Below are 22,963 nucleotides of genomic sequence, written 5' to 3'. Positions count from 1 at the left end.
AGCTATACACGTCCGACTGATGTGCTGTGTAGTGGAGGTATGGTTAACATTGACATATTTAGAATAGATTGCACAGCATTTAACACGGAGGGGTGCAGCAGGGTTGCAGCGGTTAACACACCACTGGCACGCATTCTCGTCTTGGGCTCGTGCTCCTTAACCAACTCCCATTGACCGGTGTGGTGAAGTATGGTCAAAGCTCCTATGACTGACATGGCATGGGGATCTTAATCTACCAGTGGATTGACAAGGGACTGTATATCCATGAATTATATATATTAAAAAAAAGAATCGTAAATGTTAACATTCAGAAGAATCCAGCCACTGTACATACAATATTTCAATAAACAAATATGTTCGATTTGCATGGTTGGCTACGTACGTTGCGAAATAAGCTCTACATTACATACATACAAAACCCCATCGCTTTCAAAACAAACAAAACGGAACAAGACGGAACATGAACAATTAGAACGGCAATGTCTCTCTCTCTCTCTACAGCGTCGGGAGGCGAAGCTGTTCAACAACACTCACTTTCCAGAAAGACCGCCCCCTCACTTGACGCCCCCCCTTCCCGTTTTCTTGTCCTGCCTGCCCCCCCCCCCCGCCCCGTCATGCACCCACACCCGTCGGCTGATACTGCCAGCTGGGAGCCCCGAGGGTCCTGCTCTGCTGCGTTTCCCTGCCAGGCACCGCGATTAGACATTGAAGGCAACGTGGAAGAAAAAAAAACCGAAAGAAATACAAAAAAAACCCGCACAGAGCACTCAGATACAGAGACGTTTCTTCAAAGGATTCTGTTTGTCCTATACGCTAAATGCACATAAATCATTCAGAGGATAAAACGTCTTTGTTAAGGGTGCTTAAGAGGGGGGAAATTCGCACGCTGACAAGCGCACGGGCTGGAAAGTACCAAGCAATTTCTAAAACATTAAGCATCGCCCGGTTCAAAAAAATCATAATCGATATCCTCCAGTATCACATTGCAAGTGTATTTTAGAGCCCTAATGATTGTAAGATGAAAAAAAAAGCCACACAAAAGACTTGCATTTATAAAAGCAGGGCTGTTCAGTCAAATGGTTACCAACGTGTAAATGAGCCACCCAATGTCTTGCTTTTAAGCAGTTTGATGGTGGGAGGATTCGGTGTTGTTACAATTCACGCCATCGGAGCTGCTTTTGCCACCGCTGCTTCCGTTCACGGCTCAATCATGTTTGTTTTGTTTGCCGTTGCTGTCACCGTGACGTACTCCGCGCAATGGAACGCGGGGCAATTTTTTTGTTGGCACGTCATTAAATCAGCCATAATCAAAGTTTGGGTTCATATGAATACCAGCCAATACCATTTCGGTGAACGTCGGCCGTGTAATGGCACAACACATCACGCAGCAAGGGTACAGCGTACCACACTGCGTGTCTACAAGGCACTCCGTCAGAGGCCTACAGGAGTGCATTATCGTTATAAAACAGCTAAGCCGCTTATAAATAAATAAAAAGTTGACTCATTGTAATTCCGCGCATATAAAGGCAATGGTGAATGTGCGGTGTGCACGTATTTAAAATGTTAAATTTTACAAACGTTACAAACATTTTTTTACTTATAAAAGGTAAAGATAATTGCTTCCAAGCAGACAACTATATGAGGGGTTTGTTTACATTTTTTTTTTCCCCAAGTGGATGCGTCGGTGATATTGTTTTTTTATTATTATTATAGTTTTTGCAACCGAATAATGCATCCGCAAGTTTCCATCGGAAAATACAACGGGCTGGTCAGAAAGCGTCGAGAGTTAACGGATGAAAGATCGGCTCGTCGAAAGCCGTGACGGCTCCTATTTGTTTACGTCCACCACTAACATTAGACCTCTCTGTGTGTCCGACACAATATGAATAGTGTAAGATGACCTCACTATACAAGATTACTTAAAACCTACTCTCCAGTAACACGAGCCTAAAGTGTTAAATACATAATTGTTGTTGACAACATTATCAATTCTTACCTAAACACGCGTTTTGTTTTTTGTTTTTAATAGATGCATCAAGCGCAACTTGAAATATTAGACAAGCAACATTAGAGCCGAGACACCCACACAACATTTGCCAGAACACAGCCAACTCTTGCGACTGCACCCCCCCCCCCCCTTTTATAATTAAAACCAGATTCTTTATTTAGACTACAGGAGAAGGAATCCGATGAGGTGTGAAGCTCTTTCACAGATATCCAGTATGGTCGGGTCAGCCAAGTTATAACAGCAAACAATACAACAAAAAAACGATAAGTGTTCAAAACAGAGAAAATGGTAAGCAAGTCACTAAATAAATATATATATAAGTCTGATCTATCAAGCTTGGGCAATGCAGCAAAAATAGTCCCAGGCCACACCAAGATAGCACAGTCCCTCAATAAAATGGCACATTAACATTTAACTATCGATACACAGGCAATGCTCAAATTTACAAATTACATTTTCAAATGTGACTGTATCCAGTAGTTAACTTCCGCTTCAGGATATATAAAATCACCGGCCCAATAAGCAACACGCGAAAACACTCACTTGAATAATTACGGGCGCATGGCCCTCATATCGGTGCCAATAAACACCACTTTCTATCAATTCACAACAGCCTCAGTTGAATGTTAAGGCTGTCCCACAGACGGCTTAAGCATCAGCAATTAGTTGATGTCACTGCAGATAGCGAATGTGCTGATCTACAACCCAGTCCGTCCGGATTTATCGTCACGAGGAGTTGCTGTGCCACAGCTGTCTGACAAGTTGAATTGGAGAAAATTTGCGTACACGGCCTCTCATTGCATTTTAAGTCGATAAAGGCTGATAAGGAAAAAATGTTTAATTCAATAAAACTAATTAATCGATTGTTATTCGTGGTTTAACATCGTGGTGGAGTGGTGGCGTAGTGGCTCGTGCTTTGCACGATGAATCCCGGTTTGTCCGAGTTTGATTCCCACCCAGGATAACATCAGATGGCGAGCAATATCTGAACTGGTCTTGTTCCCCTTCCTTTCACAAAGTCACCGGTCTGCATTGACCTGCGTGGTGAAGTATGGTAAAAAAAACTATGACTCGGAATGTGAAGGCATTCATCCAACAGTGGATTGACAAGGGGCTGGAAAGTATTATCTATCATTATTATTCACTATACATACTTGCACATTGCATTACAGGATATTTATTGCAGCAATGTTATACTAAAATGAATACATTTTTCATCGTACGGAGCCAACTGATTAGCATGGCTGGCTACGTATGTCTTGAAAGAAGTTTAACATGCATACAATAATTTTTGTTAAGCAATTAATGATTCCACCGGGAGCAGGATAATACTGCAATATTAAAATACAGTGAATGAGCTTTCCAAGCCAATATTATCCAACAGCATTTGGTTCAAAATGCAAGGTTTGGAACCGATTTCGACCTTCTGGTTCTCATCAGCATAGGTCATGGTGGTTAAGAAAATACTGCCACATTGCCACATGTTTTTAGCAAGAGCATTCCATATGCGAGATGTGGCCTTATTCAGTACGGAAATAAATATATCGTTTTTTTAATACTCGATGTGTGCTGTTGTACAGGATAATGTATAATTGCGATTTTGCGGAACATTGTGGTTATGTGAATGGAGATTAGTGAAATTTTGTTTCTGCAAAACTCTTGGTAACAACGCATGATGAGGGTTTATTTAATTAAAATATCATATACATGTTGTCATTGCTGTTATTATTTGTCTTACGACTAACAAGGAGAGTCTGAATTTTATGGACATTTGAACTCGAATATAATGATAAAGCAATGATATCAAATCGCCACGTTGTATTGGCTTCTCCTCATCCCAGTGTATTATTGTGCTGGCCTTCATGAACGTCGGGTCTCTCTATTACATGTGTATACTACACTGGAGCATTTTCATAAGCAAATAATGTAAAATATGAAGAGAAAAATGAGCACATACTGTACATTTACAAATAACAACAACAACAAGCAAACATGATTAATGGTGTTTCATCAAATGATACCATGGGCACACCATTAAATTCTGCAAAAATTAAATGTCTGATGGACCACAGAGTGTCTTGAAACCATCACACAATCTCGCTCTTGCCTATCCTTTCCCCAGCCTATGCGGCAGTGTTGCACACATCATAATCATCCATAACAACGTGTAAAGTAAATGCCCCCGAAATTGAGCTTGCTTATGAAGTGAATAGATATTCCAGTGTTTTTTTTTTTCCCTCCGATGACACAGATTTGATTTTGTCTCTACGTTACAGTGCGCATCTGCCTGGGATGCTTCTCTCTCTCCGTCCAGCCCCTTCACAGATGCCACTGGGTTCACGAACTTCCGGCATCAGCAACAATCCTCTACCGTTGGCGATCATCATCATCATCAAATCCCATCTGTTGCTGATGTTTACATGTCATTTCTCCCTGTGTCAGTGCCTCCTCCTCCACTCCATCAATTCATCTTTGTCCTGATCACCCTCTATCTCTGTTTTCCTTCCACTAACACTGTCATCGCTTTTACTGGATTCTTATTTTGTGCCATTACTCCGACATGACCAGCATGACCAGTCCACGGCGGTCTTCAAATCCTCCGATTCATACTATTGTCCGTTCCATCTTCAAGTTATCTCCAAAGCCTTCATTTCTCATTCGATGTAACCGAGTTACTCCGAGTATTTTCCGTAAGCATGTTATCTGAATAACTTGGCCCCATACGTTCTTCCTGTGTCCTTGCATTCCAGGTGTGTGATACATGTAATAGGTAAGGCATGTTAGTACCATGTTCTCGTGAACATGCTATGCGGTCCGCAAAGTGTGCAAATACCCTCTACGACTCGGTTCCCACCCTTCACTCCCCCTTCTTTACCTACCTATTGGACAAAACCACGCAACTTCCTTTCACGTGCACCCTACTGGTTTTTCTTTTCTTCTGGCGCCTCTTTTGCTCTCAAGTTATGTTTGCACGGAGCTTGCTTTCTTGGATGTGTGCGTTATGTCGCCAAATATCCATTAAATACGGATCAATATAAAACTAAACTAAGCGAAACGATTGGGGCAACTTTTTGGTTCTTTCGGTAAAGTCACGTAGAATAGAAATAAAATGATAAAAATAAAACAATAAAATAAAATTCTCAGGACGTTTCGGCCACAACACAAGTAGCCTTCTTCAGGTGAAGGAACAGAACTGTCGGGACGACAGTGCTTCACTGAACGCTGCTAGGCTTCGCAGCGTCTTTTAAGCTAGGTGGGAGAAGCAGAGCGCCTTGACAAAGGAGTTTACATATCAACAGGAGAATTTAGCATTGAAATAGCTGTGTTAAAGTGTTGGATTAGCAGAGTGTTAAAGTCAGAAATTATCATGTGAGTGGGAGATTAGCATGATGTTAATGTGAGGGATTAGCATGTAACTGGTCACGGAAATAGCTATGTTAAAGTCAGAGTTTACATATCAACAGATGCATTTAGAATATTGACGCTAAAGGACTGCAACTACCCAACTATCATACAATAAACCGATGTGAAAAAGCTAAGAATAAACTACATCAATATAATAAATGTACTCAATATATTCTTCAATAAGTTGAGCTATTAACATAAAGTAACTGGGTATACACTACACTATATAATGAATACCATATAGTAAACTGATAAAAAACTAAAATATAAACTACATCAATGTTATCAATAAACTCAATATACTCTCCAATCACCTGAGCTATTAACAATAAGTCGTTATACATTACAATTCTATGTCGAAAAAAGGGTGGCGTTTTTTTTCTTTTCAACGTTAGCACCACGGAAAGCGACGAGCTTTGTTCAGACGGACGAGTCCATCTATGCTCGGAACAGAGGAGGGGGGAGAGAGAGAAACAGCCACGATGCGCTGCTCTGTCCTGTGTTTCGTTACAACTATGTTATAAACTAGACTACTATACATTGCAATATTATACCTTCCAATCTAAACTACATTGTATAATATCGTATACACAGCCCAATGTAAGATCTAACATTATGCATTATATTTATATGTCTCCAACTAAACTTTTTTCTACATTACACGACTATACACCGTAATATACACTGACATAGACAAACCCACCCTTGAATTAAACAATGCGTTACTATACACTACCCTATACTTCAGACTGTAAAATATTAGACTTGTAATATTACATTATGTATTATTCTACAAACCCTACTGTATACCACACTGCTGTATATTCACTATACAATTGCAATATTATATATTGCCTTATGAATTATGTTAAACATTACACTGTTATACTATTTATTATTATACATGCTATAAACCATACCATTGACCATCGTGTGAAAGGTATTAAAAGACAGTGCCAGCGAATGGACTGTGGTCTGAAAGTCACCGTAAAATACAATCAATCAAGAACCGATATGGATTATAACGTCTTTCCAATGGTTACTACGCCAGAATCCATCTTCTCGGTTGAATTTGTCTCTGTGTTTGTATATGTGGATGGCCTCATGAACGAATCTCTCATGGTAGCCAGATGGCTTGCAGAGAACCTCTGTCTTGGAGAAGTCAATGTCATGTGAGCCCACTGAATTATAACAGTGATCTGCCACAGCTGAGGTGTTCGTCCTACCGTGTTTCAAGTCTGCTTTATGTTCACGGATGCGGTCCGAGATATGTCGTTTGGTTTCTCCAATGCAGCTGCTACCACAGAGGCAACTTAGTTTGTAGACGCCCGTGTACTGTATGTCTGGAACCACATCTTTTACAGATGGAAGCAGATCACGGATTTTATGTACTGTGTTGAATCGGACCTGGATCTTGTGTTTATTCAGGATTTTGGAGATCTTTTTTGTGACCCCCGCAATGTAGGGTAAGGTGATGGTTTTGAATGGCTCCTCAAGAGGATCCTTCTTCAAGGCTGGAGTGATGGCTTTGCGGATTGTGTAGTCGGAGTAACCATTAGCCTTGAGAGCTTGGTGTACGTGCTTGAGTTCACTGGCAATGTGTTCCTGGTCGGAAATGCATTGGGCTCTATGGTATAGAGTCTTGATGAGGGAATTCTTCTGGGATGGATGGTGGTGGGAATGCGGTTTTAAGTAAGCATCCGTATGGGTAGCTTTCCTGTAGGCAGAGTGGCTCATTGAACCATCAGGTCTCCTTTTAATTAGGACATCCAAAAAAGGTAGCTTGCCATTTTTATTCGACTTCCATGGTAAATCTGATGGCTGGGCATATGGAATTGATGTGGTTGAGGAATTGGTCTAGAGCAGGCCGGCCATGTGGCCAGATGACAAAAGTGTCATCCACGTACCTCTTCCATAAAGTCGGGCGTAGAGTGGCAGTCTGGATGGCGTCAGTTTCAAATTTCTCCATGAAAACGTTGGCTACAACCGGAGATAGGGAGGAGCCCATTGGTGTGCCCTCAGTGTGTTTGTAGAAAGTTCCATTCCAGGTGAAGTATGTGTTGGTTAAGCAGTGTCTCACCAGGGGGGGTACATCAGTATGCATTCCTTGATGAACCAAGTCTTCAATGATTGCGATGGTGTCAGGCACAGGAACTTTGGTGAATAAGGAAACCACATCAAAACTGACAAGCAGGTTGTCTGGGGACAGGGAAATATCCTTGATTGTCGATACCAGGTGAGTAGAGTTTAGTACCGCAGAGGTGTTTTTTCCAGTAAAAGGCCGCAGGATTTCAGACAGAAAACGAGCCAGTTTGTAGGTGGGGGAGTTGATAGTAGAGACGATGGGATGAAGGAGTGCATCTTCTTTATGTATCTTTGGAAGGCCATATAATCTTGGTGGCCTGGCCGCAGAAGGTTTCAACGAGAATTGTTTGGTTTGATCAATTAATGCTGATGAATCAGAAATGATTTTGTTGGTTTTAGTAACGAGGCTGTTGGTGGGGTCTCTTCTTATTTTTGTATAGCTGCCATCGTTGAGTAGTTCCTGAATTTTGTTGTTATATTCTATTTTGTCCATGATGACAGTGACATTGCCCTTGTCGGCTGAGAGGATGACAATGTCATCTCTCTTTTTTAATAGAAATAATTCAAAGCGCTCATCTTTGCTGATGCTGCTATGTGGCATCTTAGCGTTTTTGAGGGTTGCAGCCATTTCAGATCTTGCTACGTCTGCAGCGATGTGATCCAGGCCCTTGAGTGAAATTAAAAAAGAGAGATGACATTGTCATAGTGTAATATTACAAGTCTAATATTTTACAGTCTAAAGTATAGGGTAGTGCATAGTAATGCATTGTATAATTCAAGGGTGGGTTTGTCTATGGCAGTGTATATTACGGTGTATAGTTGTGTAATGTAGAAACAAGTTTAGTTGGAGACATTTCAATATAATGCATAATGTTAGAGCTTACATTGGGCTGTGTATACAATATTATACAATCTAGTTTAGATTGGAAGGTATAACATTGCAATGTATAGTAGTCTAGTTTATAACATAGTTGTAATGCAACACAGGACAGAGCAGCGCATTGTGGCTGTTTCTCCCCCCTCCTCCGTTCCGAGGATGGATGGACTCGTCCGTCTGAACAAAGCTCGTCACTTTCCGTGGTGCTAACGTTGAAAAGAAAAAAACCGCCACCCTTTTTTCAACAGAATTGTAATGTATAACGACTTATTGTTAGTAGCTCAGCTGATTGGAGAGTATATTGAGTTTATTGATAACATTGATGTAGTTTATATTTTAGTTTGTTTCAGTTTACTATATGGTATTCATTATATAGTGTAGTGTATACCCAGTTACGTTATGTTAATAGCTCAACTTATTGAAAAATATATTGAGTACATTTATTATATTGATGTAGTTTATACGTAGCTTTTTCATATCGGTTTATTGTATGATAGTTGGGTAGTTACAGTCCTTTAGCGTCAATATTCTAAATGCATCTGTTGATATGTAAACTCTGACTTTAACATAGCTATTTCCGTGACCAGTTACATGATAATCTCTCACATTAACATCATGCTAATCTCCCAGTTACATGCTAATTTCTGACTTTAACACCCTGCTAATCCAACACTTTAACACAGCTATCTCAATGCTAAATTCTCCTGTTGATATGTAAACTCCTTTGTCAAGGCGCTCTGCACCTCCCACCTAGCTTAAAAGACGCTCCGAAGCTTAGCAGCGTTCATTGAAGCGCTGTCGTCCCGACAGTTCTGTTCCTTCACCTGAAGAAGGCTACTTGTGTTGTGGCCGAAACGTCGTGAAAATTTTATTTTATTATGTTTTATGTTTATTATTTTATTTCCATTCTACGTGACTTTACCGAAAGAACCAAGAAGATGAATCCCTGCAGTCACGAAAGCTTTAAAATCGAGATTGGTGCAACGTTTCACCGTATCTGTAACCCTGCACGTCTCGCCGTGAACACAGAACCCATCGGAGTGATGTCCTCCTATCGTCGGCTGGGGAAGGGATCTGTGCTCTTGATGCTTCTGGCTCAAAGCAATGTTATTTTGCATATTTACAGCTGTGGGGTTGCAACCCGTTATGTGTGGCCAACTGGGGCTGACATGTCAATTCTCCACTAGCAGCTGGCTTTGTAACACGGCGCAATTTGCTTCGAATAAGATGAAGCGAATCTTGACTTAAAGCTATCGTGACTGCAGGAATTAATATTCGTTGGGTCTTTCGGTGAAGTCACGTAGATAGGTCATCAGCTGATGACGATCGCTTGTGTTGCGATCGAAACGTCGTAGTTTATTTTATTTTTTAACCTATCTACGTGACTTTACCGAAAGACCCAAAGAATAAGATGAAGCGAGTCCGGCACCCTTTGACACGACGTGACCTCTGCAAGCGAGCTCCAGTCGACGTGGCCACCGTGTGTTGGAGGCGCGTAAACACTTGGGGGGGGGGGGGGTAGGGGGGTGGTTTCCAGCGACGAAACAATTAGGGGGAGTTCACGGCTTGCCACCGACCGAGCAGGAGTCTCGGCGGCTGCCCGCATTGTTTATTGAACATATTTATCAAGGAGTTGTACTCTTAAGGCGACTGAACATCTAGTTTACACGAGAGGTTCCTAGGGCGGGCAAAGAAAATATAACAAATCAGCGAACGCAACAAAAATCCATTACCGCGGGACGTAAATGCACGACCGCCCAACTCGTGCCAACGAGAGGAACACAACAACAACAACGGCCGCTTAAATAATTACAGCGCAATAAAGAGTGGCGTACGGTCCCACGGTTTTATTAACACTCGGCGCGCATGCTGGATTACTCCAGCGACCTCTCCACCACCACCACCACCACCCCCTGCGCCATGCGGATTATGGGGGTTCTTTGACCGTACTTCACCACGCTGGTCCGTGCCAGGTCAGTTTATGTCGGGTAATGCCCACTGAGCTCAGAAGCTCGTTTCAAAATAGCGACCTGCGGACGTGTTTTTATTTTTTATATATAGAAGTGGGAGCATAGTGCAGTACAACGGTGCCATGTGATGCATTGCCTGTTGCTGCTGACGAAGTAGCCCCTCAGCAACCCGCAGCACCACCAGCCCGCAGCACATTTGTCATGCATGATGGGTGCCCATCCAAGCACCGTTCTATCTGCACGGCTGGCTAAGTACGGTGCGAAATACATTTAAACATACATACATATTCAGGCTCGGACGCATTCTGGATGATTTTGCCAAAGGCAGCAACAGCTCAGTAAACGTATACAAACTTAAAAACTACGAGACTCCGTTTATTTTAATAAATGTTAAACAACGGCCTGAATTGAACGAGTGAGACTAGCTTCCCACAACGCTGTCCCCCCTTGAAGCCGACTCCTTCCAGGCTTTAGACTTCCCCCTTCCCGACGCTATAGCTGACCGTTTCCATCTTTCCCCGATTTCTTGTTCGGTTGAACAAACGTCTCCATAACGTGCAGACCAATTGCCCTTTGTAGCGCACGCAGAGACGCACATCGCATTTAGACGCTTCGTGCATTTATTCCGTATTGAATTGTTACGCGATGTTTAATTGCACGTGGGGCCTGTATGGCAACCAGAGCTCTCTCGACGTCAATTAAAAAAACTGAAACCTGTGACAACCATCTCACACATTTGCCGGAAGGGTAAGGCAGAGTACTGGCAGGTCTGCTAATGTGGAGTGTCTCACTGACCAGTCTCGTTAAAGAAAAAAGCTTGGATTTACAGTGTCCATAAAAAAGTATCATCCATTATTAAACAAATAATACATTGGCAGCAGTTTCAAGTGCATGACTGATGTGTTTGAAATGTGCTCCTTACGTATTTTTACATTCAATTTTATACTCACGTTTTTTTGTTTGTTAAACCAAGAAGTATGAAAGATATACGGTGGCATGGAACGGAATTTCTTTTAAACCATCACACCCAGCAATGCTGATTAACATCTGGGGACTATCAAATGTCAGTGCGACGAGTGTCGCCAATGCTATAGGGGACTTGGGGAGGTTCAGACGGCTGGGGATTCATTAAAAGTATAATCTACACACTTGGCTATGTTTTTTTTCAGAACAATAATTGAACACGTGCCAGGTGATGTTGCCTCAATGTGTTTAGTGCACTTTGAAATAATAGTAATGATAATGCATTTTAAGTTTAATGCGTAGGCTTTCGCGACCAACATTATCCATGAAGGGTGTTTGGGTTATATTGCGTAAATATACACAACTCTGCCCGTCGCCTTATGATGCGAGTTGTAATTATTGGCGATGCATCGTACTCAAATGGTAACTGTTGTGAGTTTACTCTCCAACACACGGGTGTGCTGAACTAGTAACGAATTTTGATTTAAAGCTTTCGTGACTGCAGGGATTTATATTCTTGGTTCTTTCGGTAAAGTCACATAGATGGGAAACAATAAAATGATAAAAATATAAAACAATAAAATGATCACGACGTTTCGACTGCAACACAAGCAATCATCATCAGGTGTGAAAACCACAACAAGAAATTTGAAAAAAGTGGCGGTTTGTTAACGTTAGCACCACGGAGAGCGATTTGACAGTTTGTTCAGATGGACGAGTCCATCTATGTTCGGAAAAGAAGAGGGGGGAGACGAAAATAATGGATGCGGTCTGAAAGCCACCGTAAGCGTGAACAATCAATTAAGACCCAAAATGGTTTATCAAATTCTTCCAATGATTGCTAAGCCAGAATCCATCTTCTTGGTTGAAATTGTCTCTGTGTTTGTATATGTGGATAGCCTCATGAACGAATCTCTCATGGTAGCCAGATGGCTTGCAAAGAACCTCTGTCTTGGAGAAGTCAATGTCATGTGAGCCTACTGAATTATAATAGTGATCTGCCACGGCCGAGGTGTTGGTCCTACCGTGTTTTAGGTCTGCTTTGTGTTCACGAATGCGGTGAACCAAGAATAGTAACGAATTGGCATGGTTTGTTTACGTGACAAACCTTACAAAATTGGCTGTGTCAAGTGGTGGCGGGTTTAACGACACATTTACACTTACACGATCTAACCCAAAAACCTTCTCTTTGGATAATGCATTTTAACTTGGTGAAGCCTTCATCCAATTTTAAAGATGATTATTTTTGCAGGAGGGTCCCACTACATTGGGATGTTTGGCCAAAATTCCCTTCGTGAGCGTTTAGATTCATGCGAGATTAAACCGGCAAACCCAAAAGCAAAAAAAAAACCTCGCACGTAAAAAACCCCATCTCCCTTAACCCATTAACAAGGTCTCAAAACCAATTGGCTGCGGAATGTTCTTGTATCAGACGCCGATTCACACGATCGTGCTACGGTACTGAGGATGTGCATTATACTGTCATTGAGCAATGTAGAGCAGTCGATATTTTGGAAAGAAATGCATGCCTTTAATAAGTCGCACTCACGCAATATAGCCTCATGTAACACGTCATCATTAACCTCGATAATTTCCGTAATGACTTTTAATACTATTAACCGTAATATGTTTCGTTATAATTCACCGGTGCTTTGTATGCGCCGTCTCATTTCCTATCGTAACAAACTTTTAGTTAAAGAGTATCAACAAATACGCCTCATTCTCTGTTGTGTTTTTGTGTTTCTTAAAGATAAACACGATCCCTCAAAAGGTAATGCAATGAACATCATTTAGAGAGAGAGAGAGACCCAAAAAAATAATTTCCATTATTTTCTCGAACGAATGTAGCAAACCGAGATCGGATCAGCGGTGAAATAGCCATGGCGTGAACCGCACAGGGGAAGAGACACACAGACACACAGACACATACACACACACACACACGCCGCCCTTGCGTAATAACACAAATGCGAGCAACTCTCCGCAAATGAAATCAGTGTGATTTGTGAGATTCCCTCTCCAACATCAAAAAAACGTGGCGCGCTCACTCCCGCGTGCCCGTGTTACAAGATTATCGGGAGGGGGAGGTGGTAGTGGGGGCGGGGTGGGGAGTTTTGAGAGAACGAGAAAGGGTAACTCCACAATGTGGCTGAAAAATTGCATCGTTATTGGCCACCGTCATGCATATTAGTGGACGAACGCGTTGTATGTAGATGGCGTCACTCCGTTTAATACAAAAAAATATATATACTTGTAGGAATAATGCCTTGGTATAATGGTGAACACACTTGCCTTAACGCTGAATGCAGGAGTTGCAGGTTCAAATCGATCTCCGGGCGCGGCTGTTGTTGAAACAACTTGCCTGTTTTTTGTTGTTGATATTCCCTGACCTCTGTCAATCCAGTAGCATAAATTGTAACATTTGCTCGATTGAACAAGGTAGATAGTCTTATCTCTTCCAAGACGTCCGGCCAGCATGGAAGGGTTGGCAAAAAAAAACTCCCAGATGGGTTATCTCGAGCTCCCTCTGGTGTAGGCATTCCGCCATCAGTGGCACGAGCAAGGAATTGCCGAACTGCACCTTTAACCTTTCAGTGATGCGTGTGGTCGTTGTCAAGCCAGTCCCACAGCATAGCCATGTGCGAGTCTCTGTGATATCGCGCTCCCATTTTCGAGTGATCTACACTGTGAGCTTTAGCCACTAAACCAAGAGTTCTCAAGAGGCTTGGGCTGGCTGATGTACCGCACTATCCATAGCACCAGGTGAGATTTACTGCCTTGGGATTGCCTCTCCGGGGGAACCCACGGACGGCAGCTTGGCTATGGACCTCCCCCGCTACTGCTTGAGCCCAAAGCCAGAAAGAGACCGGCGTGAGCTCCTCCGCTCACCAGGGCCCGATTATCCAACAGCCGTAGCAGGTACGCACCTGAAAGTGCTGTCGTGCATGCCAACATTGATTCAAGAGGAATGTCGGCAGGGAGCAGGTGTAATGTGGAATGGGTGAACATTAACAAGATGATGATTAGCTTGTGACACTACAGATAATATTGATTGTCTCGTCACACATTAACAAGGGTTCTCCTTGGGATATACTTGGCCCTGCCATGTGAATGTGGAATTTCCACCACTGGCTCAGGGCCGTAAACGGGTGACGAGCACCGGCACAATGTTTATTTGAGCAGATCACCGCCACTATGACATTATGCATTGCTTAATTGTCTGTAAGATGTGACCAAATGCGCATGCAATGCATTACATCTAAAGCATTGTTCGCTGTGTAACAGAAGTGGAAATATTCACTCCCCCCCCCCCTTTTCAACCCCTGCCCCTCCCCCGTCCCCAGGGATGAAATTCATTGTCGAAATTCAGGGTTGCGATTTGATTCAAGAATCGATATCCTTCTTTCACTGTGGTGAATTTGGTGGCCTCTAGTGGCTGGAGGGCGGTCACACAAACCCATTACATACAACTTGTACGAATAAAAAAAGCCATTGATTCTTACACGGACGATTGGATGAATGCGTCGTGAGGTTAACAATCAATATTAATACATTAATCAATTCATAGTTACGCGTCTAGAAAGAATGTTCATTTCTTCATCGTGTAAATAAAATGGAGAGAGAAACATTTAGCCCTGCGTTGTTTCAAACATTTGTACAAAAAAATAATTCACGTAAAATATAATTTAGTGTGCAGCCCAAAAATTTGCCGTAATGTTAGGTACTGGGACAACATTTTGTATCTTCCAATATACAGCAACAAAAGGGTTACAAAAGTATAGCTCTCTTTAATATCCAAGAATTATTACTTCGTTCGTGTATTCATTCATCTAAGTATTCATTATGCCTTAACTGAAATAAATTATTGTTGGTAGATTGGGAATTACAACGTGGTGAATTTCTCTATCGCTACTCATCTATGATCTCATTAAATGCATTATTATTATTGTTCGTCTTCGTATTAGTCTGAAATAAACGCCGCCATTGTCTCGCTTTGAGTAAAATGTGTAATTTCTGAGCAAATAAACATTGTATTCATGGCATTTTGAACACTGACGATGTATCATCATCGCCCCATACTTCTAGCCTTATTTTCAAAGGAAATAAAATTATTGAATCTTGACACGTATATTTTATTTCTCCCATTTGATAAAAGTTCACTCGTAGCCGTAAAGAAGGAAACTCGCTTCATTACATTTACATAATGAAGTTTGCTTTCTTCTAGCGGTTAATTTAAATGCATTAGCCTGCTGGTATTGACTCTTTGTTCCGAGTGGTGTTTAATTGCTTCGGTGAGGCAGGATGTGAAGAAAGCAGGTTTTAAAAAAAACACACACCCGGGCGCATCAGCAGAAAGCAAACTCCAAACAGGCATCCCACAAGTCCATCCTTCCCCCTCCCCTCCCCACGCAGTAAGCTATTCAAATATTTGGTTAAAATCTGTTAAATAATTCATTTTGCCTAAACCCCCTGTTGCCGTTTTAGCAAAATGCCAAGATTTTCATGACAAGCCGTCAATGGTGTGCTCAAAGTGCGCACTTCATATGCCGATATTCCCCGGACAAATCAGCCCATGAATTTCATTTTTTTTCTTAAATATGCACGAAATAAAAATCGGCATTAATAGCAACGGGGACCCCTGTGCAATTTCGGCGCCAGTCCGCCCCCCCCACACACACACACCATCCCACCTCCTCCCACCTCATCCGCCCCCGCCATTATTCCAGCGCACACGGCGGGTCGGAGTTAATTAATCCGAGGGCCCGCACTAATTACATCGACCCAATATTATCACCGCGTGGCCGCCTTCCAAAAGAGAGGGCACCCCCCCGTCACAAGCTCGTTTGTTCGGCCACTCGTGGAACGGAGATGAGTTGGGGAAGGGGGAGAACAAACGGATGGGCCAGTGAGCGTGCAAAATGAGTGAGGGTGGGTTGGGGGGGGGAGATATATATGCAATATACTTTATTACCATCAAATCTTCTCAAGTAGAGGGTCATTGTGTTTACAAGAGGACGGAATTAAAAGTTTAATTAGAGAGGACTCCTATAGGGGAGCGGGGGCTCTCCTTGTTTTCACTTTCTCTCCTGGCCGATCGCTTTCTCACTGTGGGTGGGGGTTTTGTTGTCGGCGGTGGTGGCGGCGGTGGTGGCGGCGGCGTGCACGTATAGTGTTGTCAAGGGTATCGGCGGCGTCGGCGGAACGTAATAATTGCATGCACAGCGGTGGGTGTAAGAGATGTTTTCCCTTAAATTAAGAGGCCACCGGTGGCCTTACGTGGTGCGTGCGTTTAAATGCTCCGCCGAGAAGGATCTCCGTGACCCCGCATGTGCCGCGGCTATTAGCGCGCCCCGCCACGCCCAATCGGCCGGGACACGCGGGCGTCACACGCAGAGTATTAACCCGGGGTTAACTGCAGCATCTGTGTGAGGGTGGGAGGGGGGGTGAAGGGCTAGCTGCTCGAGAAGCTACCCTTTTAATTAGACCCAGTTACGGATTGAATATGAAAGATTTCATTAAGTGGGGCCGCCTTCAGCAAGTGAAGTGCCATAAGGTCAATGTGGGATTCTAATAAGCCTCCGTACATTGACTTTAGATAGAGCATTTTAATAGACTTTGTGTGTCTGTGTGGGGTTTTTTCACTCTCGCTCAGAGGTAAATATATTTTAACACTGCCGGCCTTGTTATTTTGATCTCACCGCGTGAGTAACGATCGTGACAATGTGAGTAACCGTGCTCCACTGGAATAGGTGATGCCTGGCCCCATTTCATTGTTTTTATGACTTCAGACATAAATAATATTGATTACACGGATTTATTATGCGATACGTACGAAGAGGGTGGATCGGTGGCGCAGTGGTTGTCACACTTGCGCTATAAACCTCCCGTGATTCGAGTTCGATTCCCAGCCATGGCTAAGATTCTTGGAGGGTGATATTTGAACCGGTCTTGGGTTGCTCCTCTCTCTCCACAAACCCCCAATGACCAGCGTGGTGAAGTATGGTCAAATAACCCCTATGACTGACACAGCGTGTGTGGGATTTCATCCAGCATTGTATTGACAAAAGGTTCGGCACAGACACATTAATTATTGTTATTTATTATTAGTTTAGATTGAAATAACTTCATGAAATAACAGACAATAAAATGCATTACTATGATTTTTAGTCGAAAGATGTAAATCAAATATAACAATCATCTGTAAAAAGTGCTAAGCATCATGGTCAATATTTAATTGAAGGAAAACGCTGCTACAATTGGTAATGATATATAAATATATTCGAGCGTGTGTTCATGGAATAACACTGGTATGTGCTGTTTCAGCAGCATTCAGATTGTTGCTTGTGTGTGCACTCCTATGATGCAAAAATAAGAGTTCTTCTGAGAATCAAAGCAATATTCACTGTGCAGAAAAAAAGAATTCAATAAATAGTAGATTTAGGCTTCTTATTTGCTTTTCTGGGATTGCAGAAGGTGCCGTTAGTGTTCAAGACTAGGTGCTTACCTATTCAGAAAGGTCTTATTACATGTGCCACCTCTCCCAATCAGTACGACTTATAGCAGCTGCCCTGGTGATTTGCACAGATTTGAGTTTGGCAAATAGGTAAATGGAATTTGGCCTGTGGGGACCCGGAAATAATTTCTCTCCTCTCGTTCCTTTTGCGTGGGTAAGAAATGCTCACGCTACATTTTATTACAACGCGGCTCCAACGGTGTCAGTCTCAGCGTGGGCTGCATAATGCACCGAATTAAGTGGCATCAGCGTTTGCGACGTGACTTCATTCCAAGGTGCACCTTACACGCGACACACAGGCTTAACTCTTGCTTCTGCGGCGTCGCGTGTGGCGATGGCAACAATAATCTGCATTATCTTACAAATGAAAATATAAATGCCACGAGTAAATTTTCGAGACCAGTTTTTTTCGGCAGAAAAAAAATGTGTTTGTGAAGCTCAATATTGCACGCAGCATGGCCCAAAAGTCAGGACGCATCAGGTTATTATTGCCTATTTTAACACTTGCATTAAAACTGTGTATTCTTTACGTTAATATTTGATCATTAATATCTCATTGTGCTATTCCTTTGGGGTCACCTCAAATCCGTCGTTCACAAAAATCGACCAAAAACCCTGAATGAATTGAGACGAAATATTATTGACAAATGTTCAAAGAATATTCACCGGTAACCATTTCCTAAATTCATTCCAAAAGAAAATTCGGGCACGCATTCATGTTAATGGAAGTCAGTTTGAGCATTTGTTAAAAGAAATTAAATTACCCGATGTAATTTGTTCGAATAAATGTAATAACCTTATGTGTCCTGACTTTTGGGGCACCTTGTACAGTATATTATAAGGTGGGTGGTAATGGCACAGCGGTTAAAGCACTGTGCCATGAACCCAGCGACTTGAGGTCAATTCTCGACCATGGCTAACATCTGTGGCGAGTAATATCTGAACAGGCCTTGGGTGTCCCTCTCCACCAACCCGAACGCACCAGCCTGGTGAAGTATGGTCAGACAAATCCCATGACTGATGCAGCATGGGGAGGCCTTCATCCAGAAACTGATTGACAAATAGCTGTGAAATACTACTTCAGTATTAGGTTTATTTTTTTATATTTTATTATACAGTACGTAGCATGCACACGAATGTCTTTAAATTAAAAGAGTTATTGTTTCAGTCAAATCGGTATAGAACCAAAGATAATGCTCAGCATAAAAATATTAAAAATATATATAATCAAATCAGCTATAGCCATGAACCAGCATGAGTAATGAATACATACCTGGTCTATCAATTCTCCATTAAGTGACACAATTACGGTGGTAACATGTACTTGAACGGCTGGTTACGTATAACGTGTCTCAGAAGTCGTTACAGCACCAGGGTGTACATAAAGGCATGGTGTGCACGGTAATCAGTCGCATGTTTGTCTTCGCAGGACCTCGAGTGCTGCAGGGCATGCGGCCCTCAGCGCAGTAAGGCAGCCACGGTAACATTTTTGACAAGTCGGTGGTGGTCATTTGGAGGGCATTCTGAAACACACTGGCAGCGAATGGGTAGCAGGGTCATTAGGACACGATTTATGTATTAACTGTAATTACGCGGTGAGTCTTAAACATTGCTCCACAGTGGACGTTAAATATCACGTCATGGTCATTGAAAGAGAGTAGGCCTTGTGTGCCAGCGTCATGCTCCAAATGTTTCATATTTTATCATTTACTCGCAAATGACATTCTTGAGAAAAGACACATTGCAACATTGTCCCACTACTAGCAGACTATAGTGCCCACTTGCAGGCACCTGCTGTGTTCACATTGTGCCACACAGGGCCAGCTGCCACAAGGGATACCCTTGGCCAAACTACAGCAGGGCATTGGACTGTTTTAGATTAGATATGATGTAGGACACTTTGATTCGGTGAAACATTTAAGCGCCCTGTAAATAAAAAAATATTGATGCTTACAATGTATATGCAGCGATAAATATTAGCCGGGTCTGCCTAGGTCAGTGACCCAGAAAATATATCTGCACTCAGCACACATCAACCAGTTTAGCCCGTGCTTTCGCTGTGGCTATTAGGCACGTACATGCTCAGGGTTTACCAAATGACCCTGAAAATATTCAGAAATAAGTTAAGTCCTTTGGATACGTATACGAATATACAAGCATGTTGTGGTGACAGTGTGTGGAAGTGGAGTGTCTGCAAGTCATCTCAGTCAGTTAACCCATAACCCACGTGACCTGTCTATGGGCTTGCATCAATGCACGTGGTTTCAAAGTGCACCTCTAAGCCTGGACACAGGCACCGTGGTAAAGCTAACACCGTTTAATGGCAAATGGTGATGACCATATAGTATATGTTCAGTCCTTTGTGACTCTACTGCTGGATTAAGACATGTCCGTGTCAGTCATGGGGATTATTTGACCATAACAACATAACCATAACAATATGTTTATGAGGTGAGGTGGGGGTTTAAAGATAATATACACGAAAAAGAAAATGCCACATTTGTAAAATTGCTTTACCTTGGAAAATCTCACGAATATAACAGGAGATTCTCCAAAGTGCAATTGGAAATAAGCGAACACGTGCGCTAATAAACACATGGCAAAGACCTGGACAGAGGTCACATGCCTCCTGTTGTTGCAAGCCGTACTCTGCTCACGGTAAAGCAAGTTGTGCAATTCTCCCCCTTTTAGGAACTCCCCGCACACTTTAAATGCACTTAAAAACCACCTCCCGCCCATTGACTTAACACTATAAACTTTGATTCGGCACTCGTTGTAATATGCCTATGCGCTTATGAACTGGATATAAAACCCGATTGATAACCTATTTGTTCGCCAAACACAACACAATAATCACTGGTGGGACAGCGATAGGTACACATGCAACCGTCTGTATACTCAGGACAATTATTAAAAGTGGATGAGATGGGAGCAATGAAATAAAGAGGTGATCGAGAACAGAGGATGGAATGCTTTTGCAAAAACTGAAAGCGATGACAAAAGGCAATGTTCCAAATGCGCCAAATAAAAGTTTTCAATCAGCGCACACAGCCTGCGATGACGTCCGGATAAAAAAACAAACACATTTGGATGCTCACAAGAAAACTAAAACATATATCCAAAGAAGCTTGGAGATATGCATGCTCGAAATTACTGTCCGCTGACATTTGTAGGCATCATATTGACTGGAGAGAAGTCGGTGGGCTCTAGGGGAAAACATATATGAATAACCCAACCGGTAATGGTCACTCATTGTAATTCATAGGCATACATTAACCGCCCACACCCCCTTTGGCCTTCGCACCTGATTGGCTCACAAGTGACGACGTCACTTGTATCCCCCGTCTATTTAAGACCGAAGCAGGAGGATTTATCCACAACTCTGGGCTGTCCGCCTGATAATGCTAGTTGTAATTACTGGCGAAACGTCGTTCTCAGATTATAAATGTTGGGGGTTTACTCTCCAACACACCGGTGTGCTGTACTGGTAACTAATTGGCACGTTTTGTTCACGTGACAAACCTTACTAATCGGCTGTGTCGGGTGGCGACAGGTTTGACGACACATTTATATTTATGCGATCTAACCCCAAAAAAATCTCAATAATGAAAAAAATGTGGCTTTTTTTTTACATTGTACTGAATGGCAGCACCTTTCGTGGCTGCAGGGATGACATGCTACGATTCATCTATGCCTCGAGTTCCGGGCTGACTGCTGGCTTGGCTCCTCACCACTCCAACAACAACAACAACAAAACTCTCTTGTCAGTGGCTGCAGCCATGGCCACCAAAACTAGCTGGATAACTGGCAAAATGGGATTTTCCATGGAACAAATAAACATCGAATTGCATCGATAGGGCAGAAGAAGAAGTTCGGAAGCTGTATAATCGATAGCAACACCATAGAGGTGGGAGTAACGAATACAGAGGACTTACACAGTTCATTTCACATTGCACTAACTTGTCAATTTCTGCTCCAGTTAATGCAATTCTTTCGCCAGAATATTCTTTCAATCTTAGAGAGGTATATTAACAACAAACAAACTCACCACATTATCTTGGCATTTTATTACATAAAAACGCAGATTACTTTTCGTGCTCAGAGTACATCACTTTGAGAAGAGTATGGGAATTACAACGTTAGGTAACGTTTGCTCAATAATCACTATTAATTCATGAATTGATGCATCATTCACCCTTACTGAATACCGTAATGTTTCCAACGATTGCACCATCGAAAAAGACAATTGAAAGCGAAAATGACGACTTATAAGGTTTGCACATTGCTAAAAAAGAAAACGCGGCAGTTTATTGTTGCAAATTAGTCGCATGCAGCTAAATGTATCTTCGTTGTGTTAAACTTTTCAATAAGGGGTAGGCATGAAAAGAAAGTGTTGAACCAATGTCTATCCTCCAGAGACTCTAACAAAATTTTGCTATTTCCTTGCAAACAAATGGCATTTTAAACAGTCATTCTCGCACAACCAGCCTTAAACACCAGCTTTGTTGTTTAAATTTCAGGTGTGTTTACAGTATGCGTGCTATATTCTGCCACACTGAGATCTGAAGAAAATTCTGGCAAAGTTACAATGCTTTGCATGGATTGATTAAGGAATGCCATGCTTACCTATAATTTTCATGAGCTGCTAAACGAAATAATACGTAAGCAATGCTTTCATTGTTATGATTGATTTAATTAGTGTTTTTTTTTGTGGAGTACAACATAACTCATTAGGCGGATTTGCTCTTTTTGAACTTGGATATGTAACCTATAATGTTAATGTATGTAAACAAGAAACGCACTTATAAGATGTTCCACTTGCTTCAGATATATAACACGTTTTAAAGCAATACAATTTGGATTTATAAACATCTAAACGTGAACGCATCCCAATATACTATATATTTATGAGGGGCATTCATAATATCGTGTGTAAGAATGGTTAATTAAAAATACACAACGACTCCCAGGCATTAATTATTTTTCTTCTTGCAATCCTTACTCATTTATTTCCTTTATTATTAAATTGGTATACAGGCGCGTGTATTTCGCACACAGCCCATGTACACTCACTCGGTGTACCCGTTCGTCTGTCATTACAACCGACGGACGAATTATAATTTTAATGATGCACAAATAAC

The sequence above is a fragment of the Petromyzon marinus genome, chromosome 11 (assembly GCF_048934315.1).
Source record: "Petromyzon marinus isolate PM22_M1 ecotype Great Lakes invasive population chromosome 11, UKy_Petmar_22M1.pri1.0, whole genome shotgun sequence".
NCBI lineage: Eukaryota > Metazoa > Chordata > Hyperoartia > Petromyzontiformes > Petromyzontidae > Petromyzon > Petromyzon marinus.
This window is presented reverse-complemented; position numbering follows the sequence as displayed.